The sequence below is a fragment of the Dendrobates tinctorius genome, unplaced genomic scaffold, assembly GCF_039654945.1.
Source record: "Dendrobates tinctorius isolate UK_male_01 unplaced genomic scaffold, ASM3965494v1 ptg000178l, whole genome shotgun sequence".
Lineage (NCBI taxonomy): Eukaryota > Metazoa > Chordata > Amphibia > Anura > Dendrobatidae > Dendrobates > Dendrobates tinctorius.
The window spans coordinates 3,694,308-3,708,076 of NW_027361845.1; positions in this window are offsets into that span (position 1 = coordinate 3,694,308).

The following is a 13,769-nucleotide window of genomic DNA, read 5'->3' on the forward strand; positions in this document are numbered from 1 at the left end:
GCATTAGCTCCCTTACTGTATAATGACCCCTGCATACACTGGCCCCTGCATTAGCTCCCATACTGTATAATGACCCCTGCATACACTCGCCCCTGCATTAGCTCCCATACTGTATAATGACCCCTGCATACACTGGCCCCTGCATTAGCTCCCATACTGTATAATGACCCCCGCCTACACTGGCCCCTGCATTACCTCCCATACTGTATAATGACCCCTGCATACACTGGCCCCTGCATTAGCTCCCATACTGTATAATGACCCCTGCCTACACTGGCCCCTGCATTAGCTCCCATACTGTATAATGACCCCCGCCTACACTGGCCCCTGCATTACCTCCCATACTGTATAATGACTCCTGCATACACTGGCCCTGCATTACCTCCCATACTGTATAATGACCCCTGCATACACTGGCCCCTGCATTAGCTCCCATATTGTATAATGACCCCCGCCTACACTGGCCCCTGCATTACCTCCCATACTGTATAATGACCCCTGCATACACTGGCCCCTGCATTAGCTCCCATACTGTATAATGACCCCTGCATACACTGGCCCCTGCATTAGCTCCCATACTGTATAATGACCCCTGCATACACTGGCCCCTGCATTAGCTCCCATACTGTATAATGACCCCCGCCTACACTGGCCCCTGCATTACCTCCCATACTGTATAATGACCCCTGCATACACTGGCCCCTGCATTACCTCCCATACTGTATAATGACCCCCGCCTACACTGGCCCCTGCATTAGCTCCCATACTGTATAATGACTCCTGCATACACTGGCCCCTGCATTACCTCCCATACTGTATAATGACCCCTGCATACACTGGCCCCTGCATTACCTCCCATACTGTATAATGACCCCCGCCTACACTGGCCCCTGCATTACCTCCCATACTGTATAATGACCCCTGCATACACTGGCCCCTGCATTACCTCCCATACTGTATAATGACCCCTGCATACACTGGCCCCTGCATTACCTCCCATACTGTATAATGACCCCTGCATACACTGGCCCCTGCATTACCTCCCATACTGTATAATGACTCCTGCATACACTGGCCCCCGCATTAGCTCCCATACTGTATAATGACTCCTGACTGGCCCCCGCATTAGCTCCCATACTGTATAATGACCCCCGCCTACACTGGCCCCTGCATTAGCTCCCATACTGTATAATGACCCCCGCCTACACTGGCCCCTGCATTAGCTCCCATACTGTATAATGACCCCTGCATACACTGGCCCCTGCATTACCTCCCATACTGTATAATGACCCCCGCCTACACTGGCCCCTGCATTAGCTCCCATACTGTATAATGACCCCTGCATACACTGGCCCCTGCATTACCTCCCATACTGTATAATGACCCCCGCCTACACTGGCCCCTGCATTAGCTCCCATACTGTATAATGACCCCTGCATACACTGGCCCCTGCATTATCTCCCTTACTGTATAATGACCCCTGCATACACTGGCCCCCGCATTAGCTCCCATACTGTATAATGACTCCTGCATACACTGGCCCCTGCATTAGCTCCCATACTGTATAATGACTCCTGCATACACTGGCCCCCGCATTAGCTCCCATACTGTATAATGACCCCCGCCTACACTGGCCCCTGCATTAGCTCCCATACTGTATAATGACCCCCGCCTACACTGGCCCCTGCATTAGCTCCCATACTGTATAATGACCCCTGACTGGCCCCCGCATTAGCTCCCATACTGTATAATGACCCCCGCCTACACTGGCCCCTGCATTAGCTCCCATACTGTATAATGACCCCCGCCTACACTGGCCCCTGCATTAGCTCCCATACTGTATAATGACCCCTGCATACACTGGCCCCTGCATTACCTCCCATACTGTATAATGACCCCCGCCTACACTGGCCCCTGCATTAGCTCCCATACTGTATGATGACCCCTGCATACACTGGCCCCTGCATTAGCTCCCATACTGTATAATGATCCCTGCATACACTGGCCCCTGCATTAGCTCCCATACTGTATAATGACCCCTGCCTACACTGGCCCCTGCATTAGCTCCCATACTGTATAATGACCCCTGCATACACTGGCCCCTGCATTAGCTCCCATACTGTATGATGACCCCTGCATACACTGGCCCCCGCATTAGCTCCCATACTGTATGATGACCCCTGCATACACTGGCCCCCGCATTACCTCCCATACTGTATAATGACCCCCGCCTACACTGGCCCCTGCATTAGCTCCCATACTGTATGATGACCCCTGCATACACTGGCCCTGCATTACCTCCCATACTGTATAATGACCCCTGCATACACTGGCCCCTGCATTAGCTCCCATACTGTATAATGACCCCCGCCTACACTGGCCCCACATTAGCTCCCATACTGTATAATGACCCCTGCATACACTGGCCCCTGCATTAGCTCCCATACTGTATAATGACCCCTGCATACACTGGCCCCTGCATTAGCTCCCATACTGTATAATGACCCCTGCATACACTGGCCCCTGCATTAGCTCCCATACTGTATAATGACCCCTGCATACACTGGCCCCTGCATTAGCTCCCATACTGTATAATGACTCCTGCATACACTGGCCCCCGCATTAGCTCCCATACTGTATAATGACTCCTGCATACACTGGCCCTGCATTAGCTCCCATACTGTATAATGACCCCTGCATACACTGGCCCCTGCATTAGCTCCCATACTGTATAATGACCCCTGCATACACTGGCCCCTGCATTACCTCCCATACTGTATAATGACCCCTGCATACACTGGCCCCTGCATTAGCTCCCATACTGTATAATGACCCCTGCATACACTGGCCCCTGCATTAGCTCCCATACTGTATGATGACCCCTGCATACACTGGCCCCCGCATTAGCTCCCATACTGTATAATGACCCCCGCCTACACTGGCCCCTGCATTAGCTCCCATACTGTATGATGACCCCTGCATACACTGGCCCCTGCATTAGCTCCCATACTGTATAATGACCCCCGCCTACACTGGCCCCTGCATTAGCTCCCATACTGTATAATGACCCCTGCATACACTGGCCCCTGCATTAGATCCCATACTGTATAATGACCCCTGCATACACTGGCCCCTGCATTAGCTCCCATACTGTATAATGACCCCTGCATACACTGGCCCTGCATTAGCTCCCATACTGTATAATGACCCCTGCATACACTGGCCCCCGCATTAGCTCCCATACTGTATAATGACCCCTGCATACACTGGCCCCTGCATTACCTCCCATACTGTATAATGACTCCTGCATACACTGGCCCTGCATTAGCTCCCATACTGTATAATGACCCCTGCATACACTGGCCCTGCATTAGCTCCCATACTGTATAATGACCCCTGCATACACTGGCCCCTGCATTAGCTCCCATACTGTATAATGACCCCTGCATACACTGGCCCCCGCATTAGCTCCCATACTGTATAATGACCCCCGCCTACACTGGCCCCTGCATTAGCTCCCATACTGTATAATGACCCCTGCATACACTGGCCCCTGCATTAGCTCCCATACTGTATAATGACCCCTGCATACACTGGCCCCTGCATTAGCTCCCATACTGTATAATGACCCCTGCATACACTGGCCCCTGCATTAGCTCCCATACTGTATAATGACCCCCGCCTACACTGGCCCTGCATTAGCTCCCATACTGTATAATGACCCCCGCCTACACTGGCCCCTGCATTAGCTCCCATACTGTATAATGACCCCCGCCTACACTGGCCCCTGCATTAGCTCCCATACTGTATAATGACCCCCGCCTACACTGGCCCCTGCATTAGCTCCCATACTGTATAATGACCCCTGCATACACTGGCCCCTGCATTAGCTCCCATACTGTATAATGACCCCTGCATACACTGGCCCCTGCATTAGCTCCCATACTGTATAATGACCCCCGCCTACACTGGCCCCTGCATTAGCTCCCATACTGTATGATGACCCCTGCATACACTGGCCCCTGCATTAGCTCCCATACTGTATAATGACCCCCGCCTACACTGGCCCCTGCATTACCTCCCATACTGTATAATGACCCCTGCATACACTGGCCCCTGCATTAGCTCCCATACTGTATAATGACCCCTGCATACACTGGCCCCTGCATTAGCTCCCATACTGTATAATGACCCCTGCATACACTGGCCCCTGCATTAGCTCCCATACTGTATAATGACCCCCGCCTACACTGGCCCCTGCATTACCTCCCATACTGTATAATGACCCCTGCATACACTGGCCCCTGCATTACCTCCCATACTGTATAATGACTCCTGCATACACTGGCCCCCGCATTAGCTCCCATACTGTATAATGACTCCTGACTGGCCCCCGCATTAGCTCCCATACTGTATAATGACCCCCGCCTACACTGGCCCCTGCATTAGCTCCCATACTGTATAATGACCCCCGCCTACACTGGCCCCTGCATTAGCTCCCATACTGTATAATGACCCCTGCATACACTGGCCCCTGCATTACCTCCCATACTGTATAATGACCCCCGCCTACACTGGCCCCTGCATTAGCTCCCATACTGTATAATGACCCCTGCATACACTGGCCCCTGCATTACCTCCCATACTGTATAATGACCCCCGCCTACACTGGCCCCTGCATTAGCTCCCATACTGTATAATGACCCCTGCATACACTGGCCCCTGCATTATCTCCCTTACTGTATAATGACCCCTGCATACACTGGCCCCCGCATTAGCTCCCATACTGTATAATGACTCCTGCATACACTGGCCCCTGCATTAGCTCCCATACTGTATAATGACTCCTGCATACACTGGCCCCCGCATTAGCTCCCATACTGTATAATGACCCCCGCCTACACTGGCCCCTGCATTAGCTCCCATACTGTATAATGACCCCCGCCTACACTGGCCCCTGCATTAGCTCCCATACTGTATAATGACCCCTGCATACACTGGCCCCTGCATTACCTCCCATACTGTATAATGACCCCCGCCTACACTGGCCCCTGCATTAGCTCCCATACTGTATAATGACCCCTGCATACACTGGCCCCTGCATTACCTCCCATACTGTATAATGACCCCCGCCTACACTGGCCCCTGCATTAGCTCCCATACTGTATAATGACCCCTGCATACACTGGCCCCTGCATTATCTCCCTTACTGTATAATGACCCCTGCATACACTGGCCCCCGCATTAGCTCCCATACTGTATAATGACTCCTGCATACACTGGCCCCTGCATTAGCTCCCATACTGTATAATGACTCCTGCATACACTGGCCCCCGCATTAGCTCCCATACTGTATAATGACCCCCGCCTACACTGGCCCCTGCATTAGCTCCCATACTGTATAATGACCCCCGCCTACACTGGCCCCTGCATTAGCTCCCATACTGTATAATGACCCCTGACTGGCCCCCGCATTAGCTCCCATACTGTATAATGACCCCCGCCTACACTGGCCCCTGCATTAGCTCCCATACTGTATAATGACCCCCGCCTACACTGGCCCCTGCATTAGCTCCCATACTGTATAATGACCCCTGCATACACTGGCCCCTGCATTACCTCCCATACTGTATAATGACCCCCGCCTACACTGGCCCCTGCATTAGCTCCCATACTGTATGATGACCCCTGCATACACTGGCCCCTGCATTAGCTCCCATACTGTATAATGATCCCTGCATACACTGGCCCCTGCATTAGCTCCCATACTGTATAATGACCCCTGCCTACACTGGCCCCTGCATTAGCTCCCATACTGTATAATGACCCCTGCATACACTGGCCCCTGCATTAGCTCCCATACTGTATGATGACCCCTGCATACACTGGCCCCCGCATTAGCTCCCATACTGTATGATGACCCCTGCATACACTGGCCCCCGCATTACCTCCCATACTGTATAATGACCCCCGCCTACACTGGCCCCTGCATTAGCTCCCATACTGTATGATGACCCCTGCATACACTGGCCCTGCATTACCTCCCATACTGTATAATGACCCCTGCATACACTGGCCCCTGCATTAGCTCCCATACTGTATAATGACCCCCGCCTACACTGGCCCCACATTAGCTCCCATACTGTATAATGACCCCTGCATACACTGGCCCCTGCATTAGCTCCCATACTGTATAATGACCCCTGCATACACTGGCCCCTGCATTAGCTCCCATACTGTATAATGACCCCTGCATACACTGGCCCCTGCATTAGCTCCCATACTGTATAATGACCCCTGCATACACTGGCCCCTGCATTAGCTCCCATACTGTATAATGACTCCTGCATACACTGGCCCCCGCATTAGCTCCCATACTGTATAATGACTCCTGCATACACTGGCCCTGCATTAGCTCCCATACTGTATAATGACCCCTGCATACACTGGCCCCTGCATTAGCTCCCATACTGTATAATGACCCCTGCATACACTGGCCCCTGCATTACCTCCCATACTGTATAATGACCCCTGCATACACTGGCCCCTGCATTAGCTCCCATACTGTATAATGACCCCTGCATACACTGGCCCCTGCATTAGCTCCCATACTGTATGATGACCCCTGCATACACTGGCCCCCGCATTAGCTCCCTTACTGTATAATGACCCCCGCCTACACTGGCCCCTGCATTAGCTCCCATACTGTATGATGACCCCTGCATACACTGGCCCCTGCATTAGCTCCCATACTGTATAATGACCCCCGCCTACACTGGCCCCTGCATTAGCTCCCATACTGTATAATGACCCCTGCATACACTGGCCCCTGCATTAGATCCCATACTGTATAATGACCCCTGCATACACTGGCCCCTGCATTAGCTCCCATACTGTATAATGACCCCTGCATACACTGGCCCTGCATTAGCTCCCATACTGTATAATGACCCCTGCATACACTGGCCCCTGCATTAGCTCCCATACTGTATAATGACCCCTGCATACACTGGCCCCTGCATTACCTCCCATACTGTATAATGACTCCTGCATACACTGGCCCTGCATTAGCTCCCATACTGTATAATGACCCCTGCATACACTGGCCCTGCATTAGCTCCCATACTGTATAATGACCCCTGCATACACTGGCCCCTGCATTAGCTCCCATACTGTATAATGACCCCTGCATACACTGGCCCCTGCATTAGCTCCCATACTGTATAATGACCCCTGCATACACTGGCCCCTGCATTAGCTCCCATACTGTATAATGACCCCTGCATACACTGGCCCCTGCATTAGCTCCCATACTGTATAATGACCCCCGCCTACACTGGCCCTGCATTAGCTCCCATACTGTATAATGACCCCCGCCTACACTGGCCCCTGCATTAGCTCCCATACTGTATAATGACCCCCGCCTACACTGGCCCCTGCATTAGCTCCCATACTGTATAATGACCCCCGCCTACACTGGCCCCTGCATTAGCTCCCATACTGTATAATGACCCCTGCATACACTGGCCCCTGCATTAGCTCCCATACTGTATAATGACCCCTGCATACACTGGCCCCTGCATTAGCTCCCATACTGTATAATGACCCCCGCCTACACTGGCCCCTGCATTAGCTCCCATACTGTATGATGACCCCTGCATACACTGGCCCCTGCATTAGCTCCCATACTGTATAATGACCCCCGCATACACTGGCCCCTGCATTAGCTCCCATACTGTATAATGACCCCCGCCTACACTGGCCCCTGCATTAGCTCCCATACTGTATAATGACCCCTGCATACACTGGCCCCTGCATTAGCTCCCATACTGTATAATGACTCCTGCATACACTGGCCCCCGCATTAGCTCCCATACTGTATAATGACTCCTGCATACACTGGCCCCTGCATTAGCTCCCATACTGTATGATGACCCCTGCATACACTGGCCCCTGCATTAGCTCCCATACTGTATAATGACCCCCGCATACACTGGCCCCTGCATTAGCTCCCATACTGTATAATGACCCCCGCCTACACTGGCCCCTGCATTAGCTCCCATACTGTATGATGACCCCTGCATACACTGGCCCCTGCATTAGCTCCCATACTGTATAATGACCCCCGCCTACACTGGCCCCTGCATTAGCTCCCATACTGTATGATGACCCCTGCATACACTGGCCCCTGCATTAGCTCCCATACTGTATAATGACCCCTGCATACACTGGCCCCTGCATTAGCTCCCATACTGTATAATGACCCCTGCATACACTGGCCCCTGCATTAGCTCCCATACTGTATAATGACCCCCGCCTACACTGGCCCCTGCATTAGCTCCCATACTGTATAATGACCCCCGCATACACTGGCCCCACATTAGCTCCCATACTGTATAATGACCCCCGCCTACACTGGCCCCTGCATTAGCTCCCATACTGTATAATGACCCCCGCCTACACTGGCCCCTGCATTAGCTCCCATACTGTATGATGACCCCTGCATACACTGGCCCGTGCATTAGCTCCCATACTGTATAATGACCCCTGCATACACTGGCCCCTGCATTAGCTCCCATACTGTATAATGACTCAAAAAGAGAAAAAGAAGCCAGCTCACCTGAAGGCACGTGTAGTGGGTAGCCCGGACCACATGCAGTCTTCACGCAGTAATCAAGGAAAAATAAAAAAGGTCCAGCTTTGCAAATTCAAGTCCAATTTATTGTTAAAAACAAGTCCAAAACAGAGCAAAAAATGGTGTGTTCACATGAGTAACAAGTAGTAGATTACGCGTTTCGAACTTGTTCTTTCTCAAAACTACTTCCCCTGGGTGTTACTGCAATATATACTCTTTACACCCAGTAAATTACAAACACATGGTGCGAAGGGAGAGGAAAAAAAAAAAAAAAAAAAAGGGGAGAGGTGTGTGAGATATAAAAAATAATGTTACAAAGAAAAACACAATTTTTTGAATGTTTACAGTTTTTTGGCCGTGCACACCAATAGCTATATTTTTAAGGAATGCTCTATAATAATTAATAGCTATAAGGCATTGTGTATGTGTTAAAGTGCTATTTTTTGAATAAATCATAATGAATACAAGTCCACAAAGAGTGCGCAAAGCGGCTCAATGATTTACTTCAGATGGATCCACATTTGCAGGTTGTTGGAATCTGATCCATTTGTGACAGATATTAGCAAGTTAGAGAAAACAATGATTAATGAAACCAAAGTATGGTGGGACTATACAACCCTTGAGAACTATGTCCATAAAAACATGATTCCAAGGGGTTTACGCATAAAAAAGGTTCCAACTACTGTGTACTCCCAAGACTTTGTCAAAGAATGGAATCTGATTCTCAGCAATTGCTCCATACAGCTCATGCAATTAATCATGAAACATGAGTCCACCAAGCTAAAGGATTTTCAAACTGAAATTGACCAAATTAAGTCAAAGCTGGAGTCGAATAATAATGCTAAGTTTGAGGAAGAACGTGCCAACATAAAAAAAAAAATCTATCTCCGAGTTGGAAGAAATTATTATAAAACGTAAGCAGAATAAGTTCCAGCGTGACTTGGATGATTATCAGATGAATCAAGTTTATGAATGGGGAAGATGGCAGAAACCTCAAACTCCCAGGTCAATTTTAAAACGCAGCTGTTTTTTCTAACACACCTGAACGACGGGTTTCCTTTAGCTCCTCAGATGTGGAATCCACTGATATTAGCTCAAATGATATTCAGAGTGACACCAGCATGAATGGCATGAGTAACACCAATTCTTACTATAGAAAACTTAAAAGGTATTTTTCAAAAAACGCAAAAGGCGGGGGGGGGGGCGGAAGCACCGCAATAAATACACGGATGACAACCAGCAACAACAAAAAATAGCTTCAACCTCTCAAAATGATTTTTCTAATATTTTAAACATCTCTGGCTACAATCTTACAACGGAACAACTTCAGGTATTGACATTGGGATTAAGTTTTGCACCAGATCAACATTTCAACCTTTTTAATACACTTTTGGACATAAATAAATTTGTACGAAATCTAACTGTTAAGGGCCTGTCACACTAAGAGATATCGCTAGCAATATCGCTATAACTAGTGACGTAGCAGCGATATTGCTAGCGATATCGCTATGTGTGATACTTACCTACGACCGGCTCCCCCGCTGGTTATCGCTGATCGCGCGAGAACGTTCAGGACAGTTTCTCGTCGTCAGCTTCCTGCGGCGCTTCCTGCTGTGACGATGAGTGACGCGTGGAGCCGGGCGGGAGGACGTCAGGATCGCCTGGTGTGACAGGTAAGTAGCGACCCCCGTCCCCTGCGATGTCGCTGGTGAGATCTGCCTGTGTGGCAGCTCACTAGCGACCACTTAGCGATGTACCAGCGATCCTGACCGCGTCATATCGCTGGTCAGGATCGCTGGTACATCGCTAAGTGTGACAGTACCTTTAAAAAGCCTTTTTTTTGCACACGAATCTGACTCTATTGCTATGAAAATCCCAGCACAAAATGAATACAATGGTCTTAATTTTTCTGAGCAAATGGCATTGAAAAATTTGAATGAACTAGACTCTACTAACATTGTGTCTAAGGATGTTTTTCAAGCAGAAAATTTATGCATAAAAAATCCGAGTTTTTATCCCATCCAATCCAGAGCAGAATGCATGGACAAGTTTCAGAGCGTTATGGAGCGTGAACTTAGAAAATTGGATGCTTCAATCAAAGCTCAACAACAAAATAACAACTTGAGCTACAAACAACGAAAAGCTATTGATGAAATTAAGAAAACTACTGAAATAACAGTCAAAAGTGCAGATAAAGGTGGCTTGATTGTGATCATGGACACTGCGCAATATAGAGACCAAATGAATGTTCTACTGAGTGACAGTTCTACATATAGAAAATTGCCTCATGATCCTACAAAGGATTTTCAAAGAAAAATTTTCAAACTAATTGAAGAGGGGGCAGCATTGGGTGTTCTGACAAAGGATCAGGTAGATATTTTAAAAATTGATTCTCCAACTATTCCTACAATCTATGGGCTTCCTAAGGTTCATAAAAATATATCACCACCCCCTATGCGCCCAATTGTTTCAGGCATTGGGTCTCTCACGGAACACCTCAGCCAGTGGGTAGATTCTTTGCTACAGCCTCTGGTTACACGAGTGCCGGGGTTCCTGAGAGACTCAAAAGACGTATTGCATCAATTTTCTAATGTAGTTTGGAACAGTGATTTTCAGTGGATTAGCTGTGACGTTACTGCTCTTTACACCTCTATTCCTCAAGTTGTTGCAATCAGAGCATTGGAATTTCACCTGCATAAATATAGTAACTATACTAATGAATTGTGTAATTATATCATGCAGGTTATTCATTTCCTAATGCTTCACAATTATTTCTTTTTTGATGGAGATTTTTTTCTACAATGCAGTGGAGTATCAATGGGCGGCAAACATTCGCCATCGGTGGCTAATCTTGTTATGTCGCACTGGGAGGAGGTAATTTTGTATTCTGATAATAATCCTTTTTTGTCTAGCATTTTTTGGTATGGCAGATTTATTGATGATACACTCCTTATTTGGAGTGGTGATGTATCTGTCCTACCGGAACTAATAGAATATTTCAACTTTAATGATTTCAATCTCAAATTTACATTTATGACGGATCCACATGTAATTTCGTTTCTGGATCTTAAACTAAAAGGTATTGCAGGTGCTGTTATCAGCACTGCTACATTCTGCAAGCCACTTTCTGGTAACACCATCTTACATGCATCTAGTAGCCATCCCGGGCACACTATTAAATCTATACCAGTGGGGGAGCTCACTAGAATCACTAGAAATTGCAGTGATGACAATGCCGTGAAAGGAGAAACTTAGTCATACTGCAACAAGCTGAGCAAGAGGGGTTACTCTAATTGGTGTCTTGATAGAGCAAAGAAAATTGTACAAAAGAAAAAAAGACATGATTTGTTATTACTAAAGGTATATAATAATGATAAAAATCCAGATAAGATGGTTTGCTCTATCCAATATAGTTCTCAGTTTAACACCATTAAAGCACTCTTCTTAAAACATTTACCTATTCTGTTTGAAGATGAGGTTTTGTCTAGCATTTTATGTAACGGCCACAGAGTGGTTGCTAAAAAGCCAACACCTTATCAGACAGTGTGTCTCCTTTTTTTAGCTCTAAAACTGGATCTCGGACATGGCTACACTGCTGCGGTTTTTACCGCTGCGGTACATCCAGATGCAGAACATGTGCACATTCTAATAATGTTCATTCCTTTTTTGATGGTACTAAGTGTAATGAACATAAAATAAAATATATCAATTGCAATAGTAAAAATGTAGTATATGTGATTGCCTGCTCCAAATGCAACTTGAGATATGTGGGCTGCACATCTCGCATGCTCAAGACTCGCATATCTGAACATATAACCGATATCGTATCTCCTTCCAGTATTAATCGCTCCATCTCATCTGCATCCAGACACTTCATTAATGAACACCAAAGAAGTACTGATTAGCTCCCATACTGTATAATGACCCCCCCGCATACACTGGCCCCTGCATTACCTCCCATACTGTATAATGCCCCCCGCATACACTTGCCCCTGCATTAGCTCCCATACTGGAAAGAGGGAGGCATATCTAAAGAAGAATATAATGCTGTCTGCAGAACCTGCAGGGCACAAATCAGATTACCTAAAGCTGAAAATGAACTGAGGCTTGCAAGAGATGTCAAAAGCAATAATAAAGGATTTTGGGGATATGTCAAAAGTAAAAGAAAAGTCAAAGATGCTATAGGATTTTTACAGGATGAAAATGATGAAATGGTAAGACAGGATGTTGAGAAGGCTGAACTTTTAAATTCCTATTTTGCATCTGTTTTCTCTCAGAAAGGAAATGCAACATCAACTGTTATTCACTGTCCTATTAAGGGAATAGAAGAATCCAGGATATCTATAAACAGAAAGATAGTGAGGAAACACTTAGCTAACCTAAATGAATTCAAGTCTCCAGGTCCAGATGAATTACACCCCAGAGTACTGAAGGAGATAGCAGAAGAAATTTTTGAATCCCTCTCCATAATCTTTAAAAATTCTTGGAGAACAGGAGAAGTGCCAGAAGACTGGAGAAGAGCAAATGTTGTTCCTATCTTCAAAAAGGGGAAGAAGGTGGACCCAGGCAACTATAGGCCGGTGAGTCTGACTTCTATACCAGGAAAGATCTTTGAACAAATTATTAAACAACATGTATGTCAATACCTGGATAAGAATGAAGTGATTAAACAGAGTCAGCATGGGTTTCTAACTAATAAGTCATGTCAGACTAACTTAATTTCCTTCTATGACGGTATCACTGATTGGGTGGATCAAGGAAATGCTGTAGATATAGTATATCTTGACTTCAGCAAAGCATTTGACAAAATCTCTCATACAATCCTTATTGAAAAAATGACTAAGTATGGAATGGACAAGGCAACTGTTAGGTGGATTCATAACTGGCTTAGTGATCGGACCCAAAGAGTGGTCGTAAATGGCTGCACATCCAGTTGGAAGAATGTCTCAAGTGGGGTACCACAGGGCTCTGTCCTGGGCCCTGTATTGTTCAACATCTTTATCAACGATTTAGATGAAGGAATTGAGGGTAAACTGATTAAATTTGCTGATGACACAAAGCTAGGAGGGATAGCTAATACTAGAGAAGAGAGAGAGAGGATTCAAAAAGATTTAAATAAACTGGAGAAGTGGGC